Genomic DNA, 21,840 nt, shown 5'->3' on the forward strand with positions numbered 1-21,840 from the left:
AGGTCCCAGTATCAAAGGACATGTTGATAATATTTTCCCAGGCGGACCTGTACTGCCTCCTGACTAGCCTTCACCAGCCAGGAGGGGCACGAGTCCAAGAGACAAGCCGTCGGCCTCACAGATGCCAGGATTCAGTCCACATCGTCCAGAGAAAGCCGGCTGAAATGGTCCAATGTAAGTCCAGAAGACGGGCAAGGGGCCACCAGCTGGGAGACCTCCAAGGAATACCAGGCTCGTGACAAGGAGGCAGGCAATGGCAAACCACCTCCGAACATCTCTTGCCTTGAAAATCCTAGTGTCCACCCTACAACGCAGCCATTTTCTCCAGGGGAACTGATCTCTGTTGCCTAGAGATTGGTTCTAATTCTGGGAGATGGCCAGGCCCCACCAGGAGGTTGGCAGCCCTAGGTGGGGCAGAGACTCAGTTAAAGAGCAGAGAGTCTGAAAGAGCGCCGAAGTACCCAAGCTAGTCTCGGCGCCAGCATCTCTGATAAACTGATCACTGCTTTTGCTGACGCTGAAGAGCAATTCTGTCCACAATCAGATATCATTTGCATAATGGGAAACATCTGCACCATTTTATTCGGCTCACTTGCCAAAAGTAGTTTTCATAACTGCGGAATCTGCATAGAGTGCCCCCCCCAAAAAACCTTGCAACCAACTTGCAAAATATTCTGTGAAGAGGCCCTGCCATGGCCTTGATTCAGCTAGGTGCATCCAACTTCTTGCGCAGGACAACAACCGGTGACCCTGGATGTGATTCATGTCCCCTCTCTGCCTCCAAAGACATACCCAGCCAGCTCAATGAGTATGGATGAGCATTCACAATGCGCTTGTAGAAACCTGCCTCCACTCATAGTTTTCAGTTGTAGGACTGGGGAGCATGCCCAGATTTTTCAAGCAGAAGCTGTCAACCCATATGATGCGGACTGTCTCTGAAAAGAGGAATGGCATCGTCCACAAACAACGGAGCTTAGCATTTCGTTCACACAAACACCCTTCTTTTAAGAGAACTTGCACCAACTCATATGTTCAAAACTACATTTCTGTGCTCTTAATTATATGATACGCTGCTTCCACATGAATATTTATTATTGTGGGTTTCCTACTGGACCTGAGCATTCTGGTATCACAGACACCAAGTCCCATCTTGTATTTCATCAGGATCATCCACTCCCATCTTGTATTTCATCAGGACCATCCACTGATGCCTGATGGGTGGTCTTGTGCCCTAGCATGGTGATGGTAGAAAGTGCCGTCAAGTCACAGCTGACTTATGGTGACCCCGTAGGGTTTTCAAAGCAAGAGACATTCAGAGGTGGTTTGCCATTGCCTGCCTCTGAATCACAACCCTGGTATTCTTTGGAAAGCTCCCATCCAAGGACTAACCAGGGCTGACCCTACTTATCTTTCAAGATCTGATGAGATCGGGCTAGCCTGCGCCATCAAGGACAGGGCGCCCCATCATAAGTGGTATTAAAAGGGGATTAGCTGAACGAATGAATGAATGAATGAATGAATGAATGAATGAATGAATGAATGAATGAATGAGAAGTTCTGTCAATATAACTGTCGGCTTAACAGAACGTTCATATTCAGAGGTAGTATATCTCTAAACAGCTGGGAGAGGTAACTTTTTGGGGAGTATTCACACGGCGTGGTCCCCTCATCGTCCACTTTCCAGGTTTCCTGCATCCTCAGTACTCTTGAACACATGAAGCTGTCTTATACTGAATCAGACCCTTGGTCCATCAAAGTCAATTCAATTTCAATTTCAATTTATTACGGTCATTGACCAGCAAAGCAAACATTCAGATCCATCAAAGTCAGTATTGTCTACTCAGACTGGCAGTGGCTCCCCAGGGTCTCAGGCAGGGGTCTTTCACATCACCTACTTGCCCAGCCCCTTTAAAGCTGGAGATTCCGGGGATTGAACCTGGGACCTTCTGCAAGGTAAGAAGGTGCTCTACCACTGAGCCACAGGCCCTCTCTTCTCCTCAGGCTTGCTGTACTTCAGTCTTTTCTGAAAGAATGCAGTCCAAGCATGGTGTCATGCCATTTGGATGGGAAAGCACATTTTTCAAAGGTCCCACCAACATCAGCGCTGTTTCCCCCAATCAGCTCCTTGTAGCCATCATTTTCCCCACCAACAACACAGTCCTAAGCAAAGGGACATCCCATCTAACTCAATGGACTTTGAATAGGGTTGCCAACCTCCAGGAACTAGCTGGAGATCTCCTGCTATTACAACTGATCTCCAGCCAATAGAGATCAGTTCACCTGGAGAAAATGGCCGCTTGGGCAATTGGACTCTAGGCATTGAAATCCCTCCCCTCCCCAAACCCTGCTCTCCTCAGGCTCTGCCCCCAAAACCTTCCGCTGGTGGCGAACAGGGACCTGGCAACCCAAACTTTGAAGGATGTTGCTCTGCTCAGGACTGCACTGATCAGCAGTAGGAGGTGGGGCGGAGGAGAGCAGCTGCAGCTGCAGTCTTTCTCCTTGGGGACGTCTGCCCCTGCTTGTGGCTGGCACCAGGACAGGCTCGCCCATGCTGCAATGCCCCTCCAGGGCACTCAGGGGGAGGCTGCTCTCTCCTCCTTCCCTCTCGCCCCAGCCGCCAAACCATCAGGATGCAGTTCCCTTCCCTCTAATTACACGCTCCGACGGTGGAACAAGCCAGCTCTCCTGACTGCTAAAGAGAATGGTTTTTAAAGGCCTTTTGTGGGAGCTGCACAACGGAGCGGCTGCACCACCACTCTTAGATGAGGCTTGGTTTGCTTTTTTCCTTCCCAAGAGTCTTCCCCCCCCCCCACCGCCCATCAGCAGCCGAGCCTGCCTTTCCAAAGACAAGGACAGGAGGAGCAATTGACAACCCCCCCACTAGGGGGAGCTAGGAGCTGGAGGAGGAAGAAGGAGGAGAAGGGAGGAGGAGAGAAACAGAAGGGGAGAAGGAGAAGGAGAAGGAGGAGGAGGAGGAGGAGGAGGAGGAGGAGGAGGAGGAGGAGGAGGAGGAGGAGGAGGAGGAGGAGAAGAAGAGTTGGTCTTTATATGCCAACTTTCTCTACCACTTAAGGGAGAATCAAGCCAGCTTACAATCACCTTCCCTTCCCATAACAGACACCTTGGGAGGTAGGTGGGGCTGAGAGAGCTCTAAGAGAACTGTGACTAGCCCAAGGTCATCCAGATGGCTTCATGTGGAGGAGTGGGGAAACAAATCCAGTTCACCAGATTAGCCTCCGCTGCTCATGTGGAGGAGTGGGGAATCAAACCCGGCTCTCCAGATCAGACTCCACCGCTCCAAAGAAGCGGAGACGGATGGCTGGGGAGCAGCACAGGGAGGCGCGGCGGCCTGAAAAATACAGAGGGCCATGGAGTTTGTTATGAGTGCAGAAGGCACAGAAGTGGAAGAAACAGGTAACGTGAAGAAGCAGCCTGGGGGTCACTGGAGAAGAGGGGAAATCTATTTACTCATTTTATCTACTTCTTTAAACCCTACCTTTCTCCCCAGTGGGGACCCAAAGCCACATCATTCTCCTCTCCTCCATTTTATCCTCACATTTTATCCTACGGCTACCAACCTCCAGGTGGCACCTAGAGATCTCCCGCTGTTACAGTCGAGCTCCAGGCAACCAAGATCAACTCCCCTGGAGGAAATGGCTGCTTTGAATGGTGGACTCTATGGCCTTACACAGTACTGAGGTCCCTCCCCTCCCCAAACCCCACCCTGCTAGGCTACACCCACAAAATCTCCAGATATTTCCCAACCCGGAGCTAGCAACTCTACTCACAGCATTCCTGTGAGGTTGGTTAAGCTGAGAGGGTGCGACTAGCCCAAGGTCACCCAGTGAGCTTCACTGGCACAGTGGGGATTTGAACCTGGGTCTCCCCGATCCTGCTACACCTAGGTTTGAAAAAGCGGAGAGATGAACCATGAGGACCAGACACTGGTAGGAAGCCAACGCAGAGGTGTCATTATCAAGAATGGCTGGGAGAGAGAAGTAATGGAAGTCCCACCAATTCCAAGCGGAGTAGAAGTTGCATTTCTGAGCCTATGGAACCTAGGTAAAGGTAAAAGTAAAGGTCCCCTGTGCAAGCACTGGATCATTGCTGACCCATGGGTGATGTCACATCCCGATGTTTAATAGGCAGCCTTTGTTTACGGGGTGGTTTGCCAGTGCCTTCCCCAGTCATCTTCCCTTTACCCCCAGCAAGCTGGTTCCTCATTTTATCCACCTCGGAAGGATGGAAGGCTGAGTCAGTTTTGAGCCGGCTACCTGAAACTGACTTCCGTTGGGATCGAACTCAGGTCGTGAGCAGAGCTTGGACTGCAGTACTGCAGCTTCCCACTCTGTGCCATGGGGCTCCTCTTATGGAACTTACAGGACCACAGAAATTAAAACATATTGGAACGATACTGTCTGATGCACACAGACAAGATCACGACTTTATGTGAGCTCCTGAATCACTCCTGAAAACCCCTTTGCATGGAGGGACATTTTTTTCCAGTCCATGGCGTCCACTCTTTTCATCTATAATGTCTTCTTTCTCCTCTCAACTCTTATATTAACACATTAAGCTGACTTAGGCTGGATCAGGCCCACCCTTGGGCCCATCAAAGCCAGTGTGGTCTACTTTGACTGGCAGTGGCTCTCCAGGGTCTGGAAGAGAAATCTTTCACATCAACTATCCTCATCCTTTTTACTGGCAGTGGTGGGTATGGGCAGTGGTGGGTATTGAACTTGGGGCCTTCTGAATGCAAAACAGGTGTTCTACCACAGCCACAGTCCTACCCTTCCTTTTTGGCCCATATCATGGCTTTCTACGTGGCTCCTAGAGAGCCAGTGTGGCATAGTGGCTAAGGTGTTGGACTAGGATCTGGGAAACCCAGGTTCGAATCCACACACTGCCATGGAAATTTGCTGGGGGACCTTGGGTCAGTCACACACTCTCAGCCTTGACCCTGGCAAGCATTTGGATGGGAGACCTCCAAGGAATACCAGGGGGCGTGACGCAGAGGCAGGCAATGGCAAACCACCTGTGAACATCTCTTGCCTTGAAAACCCTATGGGGTCGCTAAGTCAGCTGTGGCTCATGAAGACCCTTGACCAAATCCCCGGGTCTGGAAATAAGTCTTTGCCTTATTTATTCCATTTATATCCACACTCTCATTGTTTAGCTCCAAATTGTATCACAAGCATGGAGCAGAGTCCAAGTTTCTCTTCCTTACTTCAGGACTTCTCCATGTCCTCACTGGCTCCTGGGACCCTTTCCAGCTTTCTAGGTGAAAGACCCTAGCCCTGAACAGTCTGTTGACAACCACAGCTTTGCAGGAACAATTTCACCTCCAGGATTCCACATCTGCCTGAATTTTCTAGACCTCATAGCTCAGCCATTAAAAGGTGCTAAAAGCCTTGTGCCAAAGAAAGGTGAATTCTGCAGAGTTTAACATATGAACTTACTGGCGTAATTTTACAGTGCCATGCAAATCAGAGCCACACACTCCTAACTCCACTGAAGCCAACGGGCTTAGAAGGATGCCACTCTGCTTAGGATGGCATCAATGTTCTGCTTCTCTCGGTCAAGGAGAGGGCTTTGTCCAGAGCAACCCTTGCTCAGAAGAATTCATCTGCTAGTTTGACGGTTATCTTAGGTTTGACGTTTATCTAAGCGGTTAGGACACTTAGGGCTGTTTAGCTTGGAAAGAAGGCGGCTAAGGGGAGACATGATAGAGGTCTATAAAATTATGCATGGTTCGGAGAGAGTGGACAGGGAGATGTTTTTCTCCCTCTCCCGTAATACTAGAACACGGGATCATCTGCTAAAGCTGGAGGGCGAGAGATTCAAAACAGATAAAAGGAAGTATTTTTTCACACAACACATAGTTAAATTGTGGAACTCCCTGCCCTAGGATGTGGTGATGGCTGCCAGCTTGGAGGGCTTTAAGAGGGGAGTGGACATATTCATGGAGGAGAGGGGTATTCATGGCTATTAGTTAGAATGATACTAGTCATGCTGCATACCTATTCTCTCTAGTATCAGAGGAGCATGCCTATTATTTTGGGTGTGGTGGAACACAGGCAGGATGGTGCTGCTGCAATCGTCTTATTTGTGGCTTCCTAGAGGCACCTGGTTGGCCACTGTGTGAACAGACTGCTGGACTTGATGGGCCTTGGCCTGATCCAGCAGGGCATTTCTTATGTTCTTATCTTCTCTGCAGCCACCAGAACTAGATACTTGCCTTCCATTTTTTAAAAGGTGGAGCTGAATTGTGAGCTATTTGTCGGTTCTTGTAGGTTATCCGGGCTGTGTGATCGTGGTCTTGGTATTTTCTTTCCTGACGTTTTGCCAGCAGCTGTGGCAGGCATCTTCAGAGGAGTAACACTGAAGGACAGTGTCTCTCTTGCCAGGGTCAAGACACTGTCCTTCCTGGTTGGCTGCTGTGTGAACAGACTGCTGGACTTGATGGGCCTCGGTCTGATCCAGCAGGGCCTTTCTTATGTCCTTAGGTTCTTATGTTACCTTCCTCCCTAGTTGGAGACCCAAAGCAGCTTACATTGTTCCTCCATATTAGCCTCACAACAACCCTGCAAGTTAGATTAGGGCGAGGGTGTGTGTGACTGGCCCAAGATCACCCAGCAAGCTTCCATGGCAGAGTGGGGGTTCGAACCCAGCTCTCCTAGATTGTGGTTTGACACTCCAACCACTATACCACACTGGCTGCTTCGTAGCTGTGGACTAAATTATGCAAAGCATGCAGATTTTCTTACTTATTATAATGATGGCTTACTTATTATAATCCAGAAATCAGCTTCTCTTGCTGCAGAATTTGAAAGAGCTAGTTATTAATAAATAAACACCACTTTGAGCCTCACTGTAACCCCATGCAAATTAATGGTAAGGGGGTGGGTGCCATCTGGATTTCCCATCTTCGGCACCAAAACCTCTTAGGCCAACCCTGGACTAAATCCGCCCTGAGCCTAACTCTGTTGGGAAATGGCGGGATATTAATAAAGGTTGTTTTTGCATGGGTACTGTCACTCACGCTCACACACACACACCAGTCTGTCTCGGTTGTTCCTTGGAGTTATGAATGAGTTTTCCCTCCTTTAGAGATGACCTCGCTGCCAGCCCTCACAAATCCTGGGACTTCCCATCCCTCTATTAACCTGATTCTTCCCCCTCTCCTGAGCTCAGCCCACTTGAAATCCCCATGCATAAGGCAAAGCACGGGACACAGATGCTTGGTTTCTCTCACAGCAAGCAAACAGCCAATTACAAAGCAGCATGTCAAGGGGCGGGGATTCAAATGCTTCCTTGGAGTTCTTTCTGAGCAGAAGGCTTTTAAAAAGGAGGGTTGGGTTCCCCCCCTCCTTTCAAATAGCTCCTTTTTAAATTTTTGTTCTTAAAATGCTTTTTATGCCGCAATTGGGGGGGGGGTTCTCTCACTACAGCCAATTACAAAGCAGCATTTCAAGGGGCGGGGATTCAAATACTTCTGGATCTGAGCTTGGAGACTACTGGTGCATAGACTCCCTACAGGAAAGTGTGGGTCCAGCGAGCAACAAACCTCAGGTCAAACTCCCATGCATAAACGACCAGTATCAATCAAACAAATAAATAAATGAAACAGAACCCCACCCCCAAACAAGAGGCTGCTTCCCAAGAAGATTTTCATACCACACACCCTAAATCACAAAAGAAGTGTGTGTGTGTGGGGTATCAAAATCCACATTCTGGGCATCTGCAATGGTAAAATCGGCAGGGCGATTTCACCAGTGCATTTCCCATGCCTTCACTGCTGCTCTTGGAAAGGTTTGGGTCATGAACATGCCAAGAACCTGAAACTCCCAGTCCCCCATGCAGTCCCACCATTCCCCCCCTTGCCTTACCCTGCTTTTTCAACTCCCACCCTCTCACGTGGAATTGCCCGCCTTTGCCAACTTCTCCGCCCCGCCCATCTCTCCTAGCTGCCAGAAGCTCTCGAGTTCCCATCCTGCGCTATTAACAATGGCAAGCTGCCGGAGGCTCTGCCCAGCCTACAAGACCACCCTCGCCAGGCTCAGTAGTTCCTACAGCAGCTACTAATGGTCCAGGTTCTATGCGCAATGCCAGAAGTGGTTTAAGCAGGAAAGAGATGGATGTTTTTCTCTCTCTACAGTGCAACAGCACAAAGAGAGAGAAAGAGAGAGAGAGTAATTATTCCAGCCCCCTCCCACTATAGCACACTTAACTGTTTTAATGCCAGGGTGGTAGTACTGGCTGCAGTGGTCTCACAGGCACAGGGTCACTTTGTGCACAATATTTTCCACATGCGCCTGTATTCCAAGCATGATAAGCAACAAGGCTAGGCATTTTTAAAAACAAATTTGATATTCAGGCAGCTCCTGCTGCACCAGGATTCTTGCAGATATACCTGTAGAGGAAAAGATGCATCCCTCCCACAACACATAAAGCAGTACTTACATGGGAGTAGGAAAAAATCCCTTTTGTGACCTCTAGGGGGCACACTGCAGCCAGGTGTAGCACACCTGGCTATGTCCCAATCTGGACAGTAGCACGAAGGAGCCATGCTGGGGCTCCCTTTGAACATGTGACTTCTACTGAATCAGACCTTTGGCCTATCAAGGTTACTACTGTCCCCCCTGTATGGTAGAAGCTCTCCAGAGTCTCAAGGAGAGGTATTTCACATCAGCTGCTACCTGATCTTTTATCATTGGAAACGCTGGGTATCGAACCTGGGCCCTTCTGCATGCCAAGCTTTGCCACTGTGCCACAGCCCCTCCCCTTTCCGCCCCGCCCACATGCGAGCCTCAAATGGTCATTTTGTTCCAAGAGAAGGGTGGAAGAAGCATTTCTCAAGCAACTAACCACCTCTGGGCAAGTCCACATGCGGCAGGGTGGGGGGTCCAGGAAAAGCAACCAGGCCCCACGTTTGTCCAGCGGGCCAAACTAGCTAACGAAAAGGTCTCTATTTCCCTTACCCTTTGGATGATTCAGGAAACGCTCCAAATCAGCTGGAAAGAGGCCAGTCCGACAGGGTAGACCGTTTCCAAGTTGCAACCCGAGCCCGTGACGGATTGTCTTGCCTGGTGTGTGTGGAGTCTCTCGGAGCCAAAATCAGGAGGGGAGCAAGAGCCACGCCAAGGTAAAATCCTTCTTGGAAGAGTGTTGCACTGGAGGACTTCACTGAAGCAGACGACGGATTAAAACAGTTCTGGAATTCCGTGCTGATTCATTCGTTCCCTTTTCTCTTGCCTGCAGTGAAAGCATTTGCCTGCTTGCTGGTGGACAGTCACATACCTCGGGATGCTACACGGCAAGGAAAGAGGACATGATCACAGCCCCCTTTCTGGAGAAGATCAGGGCCGGGGCCAGTCTGGTCTTTGCAAAAAGGGGGATTGTGCACGGCGTACAAAAACCTCTCCTTCCTTTTTTCCTGCCCAAAACGATCATGGAAAACCCTCGCTAGTCCTGCACTTCTGCCAATGCCTCGCCAGCTGCCGACGCCGCGGCAGGGAGGGGTCCCGGGCTGGACATGATCACCGTTGGCTCAGATCCCGCCCACCCCGTTGGGTGCTCGCCTGAGGATTATCGGAATAGAGGATCGCTCAAACACAGTTTATTACTGCAGTTCCATAAATCTTCATGAGGCACGGCAAAGCGAGACAGGCAGCCGGGGCCGCGAACGGAAGCAACGGCACTCAGCAGAGCATGAAAAATAGTCAGGGAAAGCGATCATCTAGAAATGGACCAGAAAAAGATGTGGGGGGGGAGGGAGAAGAAATTGCATTGGTGGGAGTGGTGGACAGGGGAGGGAAGGAAAGAAGTGGGAAGCCCTCCCGGTGATGAGAATCTTCAATGTCCAGCCATTAAGAAGAGGCGGAAAAGAAGCGTGCTTCCCTGTTCGCAAGAACTGCTGCAGCTGTCAAGACGAGAGTCGTTCCCCTCTGCATACGCAGCGCCTGAGGAAGAGGCGAGCATTCGTTGGCTCGCTGGAGTTTCCCCGATATGGAGATAACCCCTTCCACTCCACGCTGCTAAGGAGATCCACAGCCTCAATTCCCTACCTCTGCCCAGGGGCTCCACTTCTCAAAGCAGCCTTGCTCCACTGCCTGTGATTCAGCCCCAGAGCTGATTTTCACTGCCCCGGGGGAGGCTCAGCATCAGGATCCCCAGATGGAGGTGACCAAGGGTCCAAGTGCAACTTCCCTGCAAGGCTAGGCCAAAGAGAACCAGATAGGTTGAGCTCAAAGAAATAACGATAAGCTTGGGGAATCACTGCAGCTCTTTTGTAGAGCACCTGCTTTGCACGCAGAAGGTCCCAGGTTCAATTCCTGGCATCTCCAGCTGTGATGGGTCCAGCTGTAGGTGATATGAAAGACCTCTGCCAGAGAACCCTGGAGAGCCACTGCAGGTCTGAGTAGACGATACTGACCTTGACAGACAAACGGTCTCATTCGGTATAAGACAGCTTCATCTGTTCATCAGTGTAGGTTGAGGCATCGGTCCAGTGGTAGAGAATCTACTTTGCATGCAGAAGGTCCCAGGTTCAATCTCCAGCATGCCCAGTTGGTCACAGTCCATATACAGGTAGGGTGAGCAGCTGTGGGGAGCCCAGGATCTCCTTGGGCTCAGGTCTTCTGCACGCGGCAACATGGGATAGAGGCAAATGGAGTGGTTCAAGTGGAACACGAGACCAAGGCGAAAGCCTACTCCGAGGAGGGGCTGGGCCTGGCACAGAAAGCGGACCCAGCCCAGAAGGAGAAGGAAGAAGTTGGGCAGTGGGCTGACGAATATCATAGACACCTTGAGCATGCAGGTGGATCAGTTTGAGAGTAAAGTGGAGTCATTCTTGGTCCAGACGCGTAAGAAGAAAGGAGACAAGGATAAGCAAGACTGGCTCGAGGGCTTGAAGCGCCCTAGGTGGATTCCTCGCAGGACCCTGATTTTGAGGAGAACAAGTTCCTCTACGATGACCTCTACTTAGAAGACATTCCACAGGCCCTGGTAGCCACTTCCCCACCCAGTCAGTCACATGGAGTACGAGATGTTCAACCAGTCCAGCAGCACGCCCACCATGTCCAGCTCCCCGATCCCTCCCAGTCCCGCAAACTGCAAAACAGAAAACGCTGAAGATGGCAAGAAACGGGGACAGTCAACAGACAGCGAAGTGAGTCAATCGCCAGCAAAGAACGGTTCAAAAGCCTCCACAACAACCGCCCGCCATCCCTCACCCCCCAGGTACTCGATGGGCGGCAGCTCCAGCACTTCACCCTTGTTGGGGAACGGGCCCAGCTCCAACAGCAAGGGGACTGCGGCCGGCAGTGGGAATGTGAACGGCAAAGCAAACCCACTAGCAGGGCATGCACCCACCACCCTGACTCCTTACGGAGGAAGAAGAAGAAGAAGAAGCTTTCTCCACCACTTAAGGGAGACTCGAACCGGCTTACAATTACCTTCCCTTCCCCTCCCCACAACAGACACGCTGTGAGGTGGGTGGGGCTGAGAGAGTGTGACTAGCGCAAGGTCACCCAGCTGGCTTCGTGTGTAGGAGTGGGGAAACAAATCCAGCTCACCAGATTAGCAACCGCCCACCCCCAGCTTCTCTGACAGCACGCCTGCCCAGACACTGCTTGGCTGGCCGCCTCTGTTCAGCTCCATGCCTGTGATCCAGGCATCCTGAGCCTCTAAGTACGCTGAAGTCGATGGCCGAGAGGTCAGCTATTGGCTCTAGCATAGAGGACCCTGTGCCATCTCTTCATCTCACTGAAAGGGCTGACATCTTAATTAGCGGTGTAGTGGCTAAGAGCGGTGGACTCTGGAGCGGTGGACTCTGATCCGGAGAAGCGGGTTTGATTCCCCACTCCTCCACATGAGCGGCGGAGGCTAATCAGGTGAACTGGATTTGTTTCCCCACTCCTACACACGAAGCCAGCTGGGTGACCTTGGGCTAGTCACAGTTCTCTCAGCCCCACCTACCTCCCAGGGTGTCTGTTGTGTGGGATGGGAAGGGAAGGTGATTGTAAGCCAGTTTGAGTCTCCCGTAAGCAGCAGAGAAAGTGGGCATATAAAAACCAGCTCTTCTTCTTACTAGCATGACCTCCCAGCCAGCCTCCAACCAGCCCCCCTTCCAGCTATCTGAGGTGAACATCCCCCTTTTGCTGGGTGTGTGCCCCTTGGGGCCCGTGCCTCTCACAAGGAGCAGCGTTCCCAACAGGCCATGGAGGAGGAGGCCTGGCACCACATGCCTCGCCCCTCTGATTCAGAAAGGATCAGGCAATACCTGCCTCAGCACCCCTGCCCAGCCCCTCCATACCACCACCAGATGCCTCCCCCACACGCCGACGTGATGGAGTTCTACCAGCGCCTCTCCACAGAGACCCAGTTAAAAAGGTTAGGTATCAGTTGATGAGAGAAACCTCTGCTGAAGTCCCTGGAGTCTGCTGGAGTCCCCTTGCTTAGCTTCCAAGATCTGACAAGATTGGGCTATACCATGCTGCCTTCCCTCATAAGAACATAAGAAAGGCCCTGCTGGATCAGACCAAGGCCCATCAAGTCCAGCAGTCTGTTCACACAGTGGCCAACCAGGTGCCTCTAGGAAGCCACAAACAAGACCACTGCAGCAGCACCATCCTGCCTGTGTTCCACAGCACCTAAGATAATAGGCATGCTCCTCTGATCCTGGAGAGAATAGGTGTGCATTATGACTAGTATCCATTTTTACTAGTAGCCATGAATACCCCTCTCCTCCATGAATATGTCCACTCCCTCTTAAAGCCTTCCAAGTTGGCAGCCATCACCACATCCTGGGGCAGGGAGTTCCACAACTGAACTATGCGTTGTGCAAAGAAATACTTCCTTTTATCTGTTTTGAATCTCTCACCCTCCAGCTTCAGCAGATGACCCCGCGTTCTTGTATTATGAGAGAGGGAGAAAAGCTTCTCCCTATCCACCCTCAGCATACCATGCATAATTGTATAGACCTCTATCATGTCTCCCCTTAACTGCTTTGTTTCCAAGCTAAACAGCCCTAAGTGTTTAAACCGCTCCTCATAGGGCATAATAACCTCCTGCACAATAACCCGAGAAAGTAGGAAACTGGTACTGCTGCTACATTAAAGACAGAGATGCTGAGAATGAGAGACAGTAGCTGGTCTAAAGCCATCCCAGTTCTATGTGTAGGCTAGGAATTTCTAAGGTTTTTCTGAATGCCTTCATATAAATACAGTTTCCTGGCAAAGCACTATGCGAAGTCATGTGCCACAAGCTGAACACTAGTGTGATGCAGTAGTTATGGTAGGATCTGGGACAGTCAGGTTTAAATCCCCAATCTGCAATGGAAGCTTGCTGGGTGACCTTGGGTCAGTCACTCTCTCTCAGTCTATCCTACCTTACAGGGTTGTTGTGAGGATAAAATGGAGGAGGGAAGAACAATGGACACTGCCTTGAGCCCCTTGGAGAAAGGGCAGGATAAATACGCACACACACACACACACACACACACACACAATGTAAATAAACTCTAACAGAAAGGCACCACGTATTGTATATGACAGCTACGCTCATCTGAGCAAAGCCTTGTGAAACTGCCAACCTGCAAATGGGTAAAATTGGCATATGCCTGTTCACACACGTCCGCAGTGGTGGTTCCCGCATTATGAAATGGAAGCTATCAGGAAGGCCTCCAACACTTCTATCAATCCACAGAATGCACATAACAGAAATGTCAAGGAGGGCATTTCTATAAACGGATCAGAACTATAGAATAAGGATACTATTTAGGTCCCCTGCAATGTTTATGGCACTTAATACCTCTTTTTACTGCAAGGCAATGTCTTCTACCTTTGAACCCTTCCTGCATTTCGATCCGTCAAGCCTTAGACAATATTTTGCTGCTGCGCTGACAGTTCTGTTACCTTCAACAGTTTTATTTTGCTTGCGCTATTTTCAGCTCTGTGAGCCTAGCCCCACTGCGTTGTTTTATTTATTAGATATCTTTGTGGTTTCATTTTTTCGTAGGTTGTAATCCACTTTGAGTCTCAGTGAGAAAGGTGGGGTATAAATGGTTAATAATAATAATAATAATAATAATAATAATAATAATACTTTCTTTGCATTCGTTACAGTCTGCCTTTCTCACTGGGACTCAAGGCCGATTACACAGAGTGTAACCAGCATGCATGTCAGGAATTCAACAGTCTGTCGTTTGATTCTCCAAGTTTTCTTCTTCTTTTTTAAATCAAGCTTCTAGCCCTTATGGTTTAATAAACAAGTTGCAATTGTATGTATATATAGCAATGCCTGCTACAGCTTCAGCTGCCAGAACAGGAACACAGCAAGACTTATTTCAGTACCAGGGACAGCTCCTTCTTCTTACCAAGGGGCTACTATTCTCTTTCCTTACCATCCACCAACACACACCTTCTCTCTCTCATTTCCTTCCTGCCTGGCCCAAGCAAAATCCCATTCTTTCAAGAACCTGTTTCAGATTTCAGCAAGGCCACACACAGTTCAGTGACAGAGCTCCTAAGAAGTCCCAGTTTCAATCTCTGGCATCTCCAGTTAAAGGATCTCAGGTCACACATGAACACCTGAAGCTGCCTTTACACTGAATCAGACCCTTGACCATCAAAGTCAGTATTGTATACTCAGACCAGCAGCGGCTCTCCGGGGTCTCAGGCAGAGGTCTTTCACATCACCTACTTGCCTAGTCCCTTTAACTGGACTAGGGATTGAACACCTGGGACCTTCTGCATGCAAAGCAGATGCTCAACCACTGAGCCACAGCCCCTCCCCTAATGCTGGGGAAGGACTTCCTTGGACTGAGACTCTGCAAAGCCACTCCCAGGCAGAGTAGATCATCCCAAACCCAATGGACCAATGGTCTGACCCAATATCAGGTAGCTTGATTCAATCTCATTTCCTTATTAAAATATCCCTTCTTTCTTGGCAACCACAGCGGCTCAAAGTGGTATTTATTTATTAATAACCAGCTCTTTCAAATTCTGCAGCAAGAGAAGCTGGTTTCTGGATTATAATAAGTAAGCCATCATTATAATAAGTAAGAAAATCTGCATGCTTTGCATAATTTAGTCCACAGCTACGAAGCAGCCAGTGTGGTATAGTGGTTGGAGTGTCAAACCACAATCTAGGAGAACTGGGTTCGAACCCCCACTCTGCCATGGAAGCTTGCTGGGTGATCTTGGGCCAGTCACACACCCCCTCGCCCTAATCTAACTTTCAGGGTTGTTGTGAGGCTAATATGGAGGAACAATGTAAGCTGCTTTGGGTCTCCAACTAGGGAGGAAGGTAACGTAAGAACCTAAGGACATAAGAAAGGCCCTGCTGGATCAGACCGAGGCCCATCAAGTCCAGCAGTCTGTTCACACAACAGCCAACCAGGAAGCCCCCAGACAAGACAACTGCAGCAGCATTATCCTGCCTGTGTTACACAGCACCTAGTATAATAGCCACGCTCCTCTGATCCTGGAGAAACAGGTACGCATCACGACTAGTATTTATTTTTACTAGTAGCCATGAATAGGGCATAAATTGATTAAATAAACAGTAAGTGGCGCAGAGTGGTAAGCTGCAGTACTGCAGTCCTAAAGCTTTGCTCACGACCTGAGTTTGATCCCGACGGAAGTCGGTTTCAGGCAGCCAGCTCAAGGTCGACTCAGCCTTCCATCCTTCCGAGGTCGGTCAAATGAGTACCCAGCTTGCTGGGGGTAAAGGGAAGATGACTGGGGAAGGCACTGGCAAACCACCATGTAAACAAAGTCTGCCTAGAAAATGTCGGGATGTGACATCACCCCATGGGTCAAGAATGACCCGGTGCTTGCACAAGGGACCTTTACCTTTACCTTTAAGTAAATCAAATCATGGGGTATGACGAGAAGGTTTGCAAAGCAGAGCAAACCCATCTCTTGACTACTGGAAATCTGAGAGCTGAGATTCCACCAGGCATGAGATCCCCTATGCATTTTCAGTGCTCATTTGATAACTGCAGGGGTTAGAAACTAACAGGTTTTTTAAAAAAACAACAACAACCCCACAATAAATTCTGCCTAGATACCAAATTGCGTGCCTGGGCAATGTGACCGCACAATCATCCAGCCTTTGATTCACTTGAGCAAGATACATGCAGGCCTGTTGAAATCCCTCCTCGCTGCGAGCCAAGAGCATTTCCTATTTGCCGAGAGGAAAAGGTCAGGGCCCCGAAGGCAGCAGGGGGGTTTCAATTTGCTCAGAGGGAGACCTGTCAGCTCCGTTTGCCTTCCTCCACATGACAGGGACAAGCAGGGAGAGAAGGGGGGCAGGGATGGAGAGGAAACTCAGCCACCCAAAAGCAATAATAGCTAAGCAAGCAGCCCCAATGGCATTGCTTGGAGTCGCTTTGACTTTAGCTCAAGGATCTGCAGGTGGAAAGAACAGGTTCTACTCAGGCCTGGTGCAGCAAGTACAACACAATGCTGAGGTGAGATTGGGGTAAACCAGAGGTTCCCAAACTGTGCTCCAAGGAACACTTGGTGCTCCGTGAAGAATCTCCTAGTGCTCCGTGAAGAGATTGGAAAGAAAAATACTACTGTCATTCGGTTTAGTATATAGGTGGTAGGTGAAAATTAGGGCTGCGTGAAGAATTTCTCTCCTGAAAAGTGCTCCATAACTCAAAAGGTTTGGGAACCTCTGGGGTAAACCTTTCCAGAAGCCGATCATTGCACTGAGTCTTTTCAGTTTAACAGGTGCCGGGCACATTTTACTCTGTTGTTGGTTCTGGGAGAGAATTTAAAAAATGGAGAGAGGACAGAATGAACATGACCATGAACTGCAAGTTCTACACTGGTGTAGTATCAGACACACAAATATCCTGGGCCTCATCCACTGAGGGGTCTTGCACAACCAATGGAAGAGCTGAAACTTGGGGTACACGTTTCCCAAGGTACCCAAAATACTAGTCAAGCCTAGGGAAAGGATCTGAAGCATTTATTTTATTTATTATATTTCTAGCCCGCCCTACCCAACCAAAACCAGGCTCAGGGGGGACAACAATAAAATCACAAACATACATACATACATACACACACACACACACACACACACACATATATATATTATGCCCCTGTGGAATGAATCACATAGAATTGGTTGCACATGTTTTTTTGCACTGCGCCCTTTATCAGAGAATCCACCTTAAGTTCATCAACCCGTTTGCTGGTAGGGAATGGCACCCAGTTGAGCACAAGGTAGCCTTTCTTATGTCTACTCAGGATGTGGCCACAACTGACCATGTAGCCAAGTTTTTGCAATATGTAATGTGGATTGGGTGCTGTGGAACACAGGCAGGATGGTGCTGCTGCAGTCGTCTTATTTGTGGGCTTCCTAGAGGCACCCGGTTGGCCACTGTGTGAACAGACTGCTGGAATAGGTGGACCTTGGTCTGATCCAGCAGAGCCTTTCTTATGTTCTTATGATCTGCAAAAGACACTGTAAACAGGAACAGGTGAGCTCTGTTGAGTAAAACTGTATGATTATGTTCTCTGCAGATATTGTGTATGCCAATAAAGGTTTGATTGATTGATATATATATATATATATATATATATATATATATATATATATATATATATATATATCAATTAAAAATGGAACGAGCTGAGCCAAACACATAAGAATTGAAGACGAGCCCTGCTGGATCAGACCAGTGGTCCCTCCAGCTCAGCATCCTGTTGCACTCTGTGGCCAAACAGTTGCCCTGGAGGGCCAACAAACAGGGCACAGAAGCCCCGACGTCGCCTCCTGGCCATGGTAATCAGAGGTTTGCTACCTCTGAATGTGGAGGTTCCCTTTAGTCACCATGTCCAGTAGCCATTGACGAACCTCTCCAAAGCCATTTATGCTAGAAGTCACTGTTGTGTCCACTGACTGTGAATTCTACCATTTGATTGGTGGTGAAAAGTGCCGTCAAGTCACAGCCAACTTATGGCGACCCCGTAGGGTTTCCAAGGCAAGAGACGTTCGGAGGTGGTTTGCCATTGCCTGCCTCCGCGTGGGCTGAGAGAGTTCGGAGAGAACTGTGACTAGCCCAAGTACACCAAGCAGGCTTCGTGTGGAGGCTTGGGCAATCAAACCCGGTCCTCCAGATTAGAGTCCGCTGCTCTTAACCACTACACCAAGCTGGTTCAATCTGTTGTCTGCCTGATTCTAGTAGCCATTAACTGAATGGAGTGCCCCCAAGTTTTAGTATTACAGAAGATGGAGAAAAAGCTCTCTCTACTTTCTGTACTCCAAGCAAAATTTTATAAACCTCTATCATGCCTGCATTATCCATCTCAATTGAAAAAACCCTCATAGGAAAGGTACTCCAACTACACATGTAAAACGTCTGTAAATTTGTAGCCCCAAGGAGAAAAAAACCCTTTATTTTTCCAGGGGAAAAATATGGCGTTTTGGGGCGGGGTGTGTGATGATGTGCAAGAAATGTTTTCCTATCAAACTGAGACTACTTTTACTGACTGAACAATACAAAGTGAATAAGTTATAACTGAGTTAGCATATATTTGGCATATTTACAGCATTTAAAAGTATAAATATTTTCATTTTCCATGAGAAAAACTGCAAGTATATCCAATACTTTAGAAAGAATGGCAGTGGAATCCCAAGGAGAGTTACTCCAGCGTAAGCCCATTGAAATGAATGGACTTACACCAGAGTAACTCTCTTTAGGATTAACACCAGAGTAACTCTCCTGTCTGTTTTAGGATTGCACCGCTGCACCCTATGCTAATACAGCACACGTATCTTTAATTTTTGCCACCTAAGAGGTAAGCAGATGCAGCAGGATGAGGGACATCAGCAACAACAACAAAAAACCCATCCCCCTTCTATCTACAGAAGTCCCTTCCTCCACTGGAGCCAACCCTCTGTTTAATTTCCGTTGCAGAGCTTTTTGCTTTCGCAAAAAGGAAGGGAAGCCAACTAGGATGCCAATCCTAGGCACAAACCAATGGGGGTCTTTTGCTGCAAGTGTCGTGAACTGGTGCTGCGGGGGGGGGGACCCACAGGAGCCAGCTGTACACACTGTGTACTGAACATGATGCTGGGTGTTGCTGACTCTGACAGCATCCATCGTTTGTCGAGGGCAGGAAAGGCAGGGGAGGGCATCCAGGCCCAGCTCAAGTGCCGCTGGTGATCAGAGCGGAGGTAATCTGCAGACAGTGCAGTCAGGCCTCCCGCCGTGCAATCCTGAGCATGTAAACCCCACTGTGTTCAACAGGGACTTATTCCCCAGGAAGTGTTTTCAGGTCTGCAACTCTAGCTGTTCTGATGAGAGAGCAGAAATTATTCGGACACTTGTAACGCAGTGTTATCTGACCCTCTCTGACCTACTTGCGCAAGGAACCATCCTTCATTTACTATATTTTTATCCCTCCCTTCCTCCAAGCAGATAGATCATGATGGGTAGCAGCCAGAAATTCTGTTAGTCCTTAAGGTGCTACTGGACTCTTGCTCTTTCCTCCAGTCAATTCAGGGCGGCACACACCAAATTCCCCTCCTACACTTTACCGTCACAACAACCCCACGAGGTAGGTTAGGCTGAGAGCGAGTGACTGGCCTAAGGTCACCCAGCAAGCTTACACAGCAGAGTGGAGATCCGGACTTGAAGAAGAAGAATTGGTTTTTGTATGCCGACTTTCTCTACCACTTAAGAATCAAACCGGCTTACAATCACCTTCCCTTCCCCTCCCCACAACACACACCCTGTGAGGTGGGTGGGGCTGAGAGTGTGTGACTTGCCCAAGGTCACCCAGCTGGCTTCATGTGGAGGAGCAGGGAATCAAACCCAGTTCTCCAGATCAGACTCCACCACTCCAAACCACCGCTCTTAACCACAACACCACGCTGGCTCTCAGATCCTCCCAGAGGATCCTCCCAGATCCTAGTTTGACACATTAATCACTAACCACATTGGCTCTTCTTTGGCTGGTGACCCTGGTCTCCTTTCTCTCCCCTTGTTTAGCAAGGGCATAAAAGGAATCCCAGCATGAGGTCTTTTGTTTCATTAGTTTGAGAACTGGTACTGCCCTGAAACTTCCCTGATGTAACAAGGGGCCAGAGTAGTTAGTCAGACGAGGATCTGGGAGAACCAGGTTCAAATCTCCACTCTGCCATGGGATCTTGTTAGGTGGGTGACCTTGGGCCAGTCACACACTCTCAGCCTAATTTACCTTACTGGGCCGTTGTGAGGATAAAATGGAGGAGAGGAAAACAATGTGTGTCTCCTTAGGCTGCTGTTGGGGAGAAAAGCAGGGTATAAGTGAAGTAAATTAAAATCTTGTTTGGAGCTGTGCTCATGGTTACTAAGCCAGTGATGAGATCAGCACATGCAGTGTGACGTGTAGCTGTCTGGGAACGGCCGTTCCAGCGTGGCGTAGTGGTTAAGAATGGTGGGCTGGATTCCCCACTCCTCCACATGAACGGCGGACTCTAATCTGGCGAACCAGGTTGGTTTCCCCGCTTCTCCACATGAAGCCTGCTGGGTGACTTTGGACTAGTCACAGTTCTCTCTGAACTCTCTCAGCCCCACCTACCTCTGTTGGGAGGGGGGGAGGAAGGGAAGGAGATTGTAAGCCGGTTTGATTCTTCGTTAAGAGGTAGAGAAAGTTGGCATATAAAAACCAACTCTTCTTCTATTTCTGCATGTTTGAAATATCCTTCTGTTTTAAGACTTCCCAGCCAATATAGCCCAGCTCTGCAGTTACGTCACTCCCCTGCCTTTGTCAAAGTCCATCTAGCCATCGCCTGGGCCGAGAGAGAAAAGAGTCAGTCCACGTTTTATTTTTTTTATTTTTTAATGCAGCTTCTGTGAGGGAAGCCAGCTGCCAGATCGGCTGAGGAAATTCTCACATTGAGCCAAGCGACAAGAAAGGCCATATGCTCAGGGCTGGAAATTCAGGCCAGATGACCTTAAGTTTCTCTCTTTTAGCTCATGCTAGAGAGTGGCGCACACCTGACATTCCTCAGGTCACCTGCCTGAGAACTGGCCCAGTCTAGAATCCCGACATCTCCCTGACACAACGCCACCCATCATAAGCGGGATGAAGAAGAGAAGAAGTTGGTTTTTTATATGCCGACTTTCTCTACCACTTAAGGCAGAATCAAACTGGCTTACAATCACCTTCCCTTCCCCTCCCCACAACAGACACCCTGGGAGGTCGGTGGGACTGAGAGACTGTGGCTAGCCCAAGGTCACCCAGCTGGCTTTACGTGGAGGAGTGGAGAAACAAATCCAGTTCACCAGATTAGCCTCTGCCGCTCATGTGGAAGAACGGGGGAGTCGAACCCGGTTCTCCAGATCAGACTCCACCGCTCTAAACCACACCTCTTAACCACTACACCACGTTGGTATGGCACTCATAGCTTTAGATCCTAGCAGGAGCAGGCAGCCTCAGGAGCTGCATGGGAATCCCAAACACCACACCCATTTGACACGCACTTCTGAGTCCCGTCACTGGATAAATATGTATGCACATCTACGCATGTGCACATTTGGATAACGCAGGGAACTACTGAGCAGCAAAAAACCATAAAACCTTTAGCAAATATGCTTGAAGCACCAGTAGGGTTGCCAACTTCATAATGGCACCTGGAGATCTCCCGCTATTACAATTGATCTACAGACAACAAAAATCAGTTCCCATGAAGAAAACGGCTGCTTTGAAGAAGAGGAAGGGTTGTTTTTTTTATATGCCAACTTTCTCTACCACTTAAGGCAGAATCAAACCAGCTAACAATCACCTTCCCTTCCCCATAACAGACACCCTGTGAGGTAGGTGGGACTGA

General features: G+C 49.1%; 1 protein-coding gene and 1 pseudogene across 7 annotated transcripts in view; one reads left to right on the top strand and one right to left on the bottom strand.

Annotated features, from left to right (window-relative positions):
- The window catches only part of SRCIN1 (SRC kinase signaling inhibitor 1), a 321,558-nt gene that overhangs the window by 185,873 nt on the left and 113,845 nt on the right, over nt 1-21,840 (bottom strand). The window lies entirely within an intron of this gene.
- On the top strand, nt 3,369-12,409 carry LOC130490826 (CCR4-NOT transcription complex subunit 3-like; annotated as a pseudogene).

Source organism: Euleptes europaea, chromosome 18, assembly GCF_029931775.1.
Source record: "Euleptes europaea isolate rEulEur1 chromosome 18, rEulEur1.hap1, whole genome shotgun sequence".
NCBI lineage: Eukaryota > Metazoa > Chordata > Lepidosauria > Squamata > Sphaerodactylidae > Euleptes > Euleptes europaea.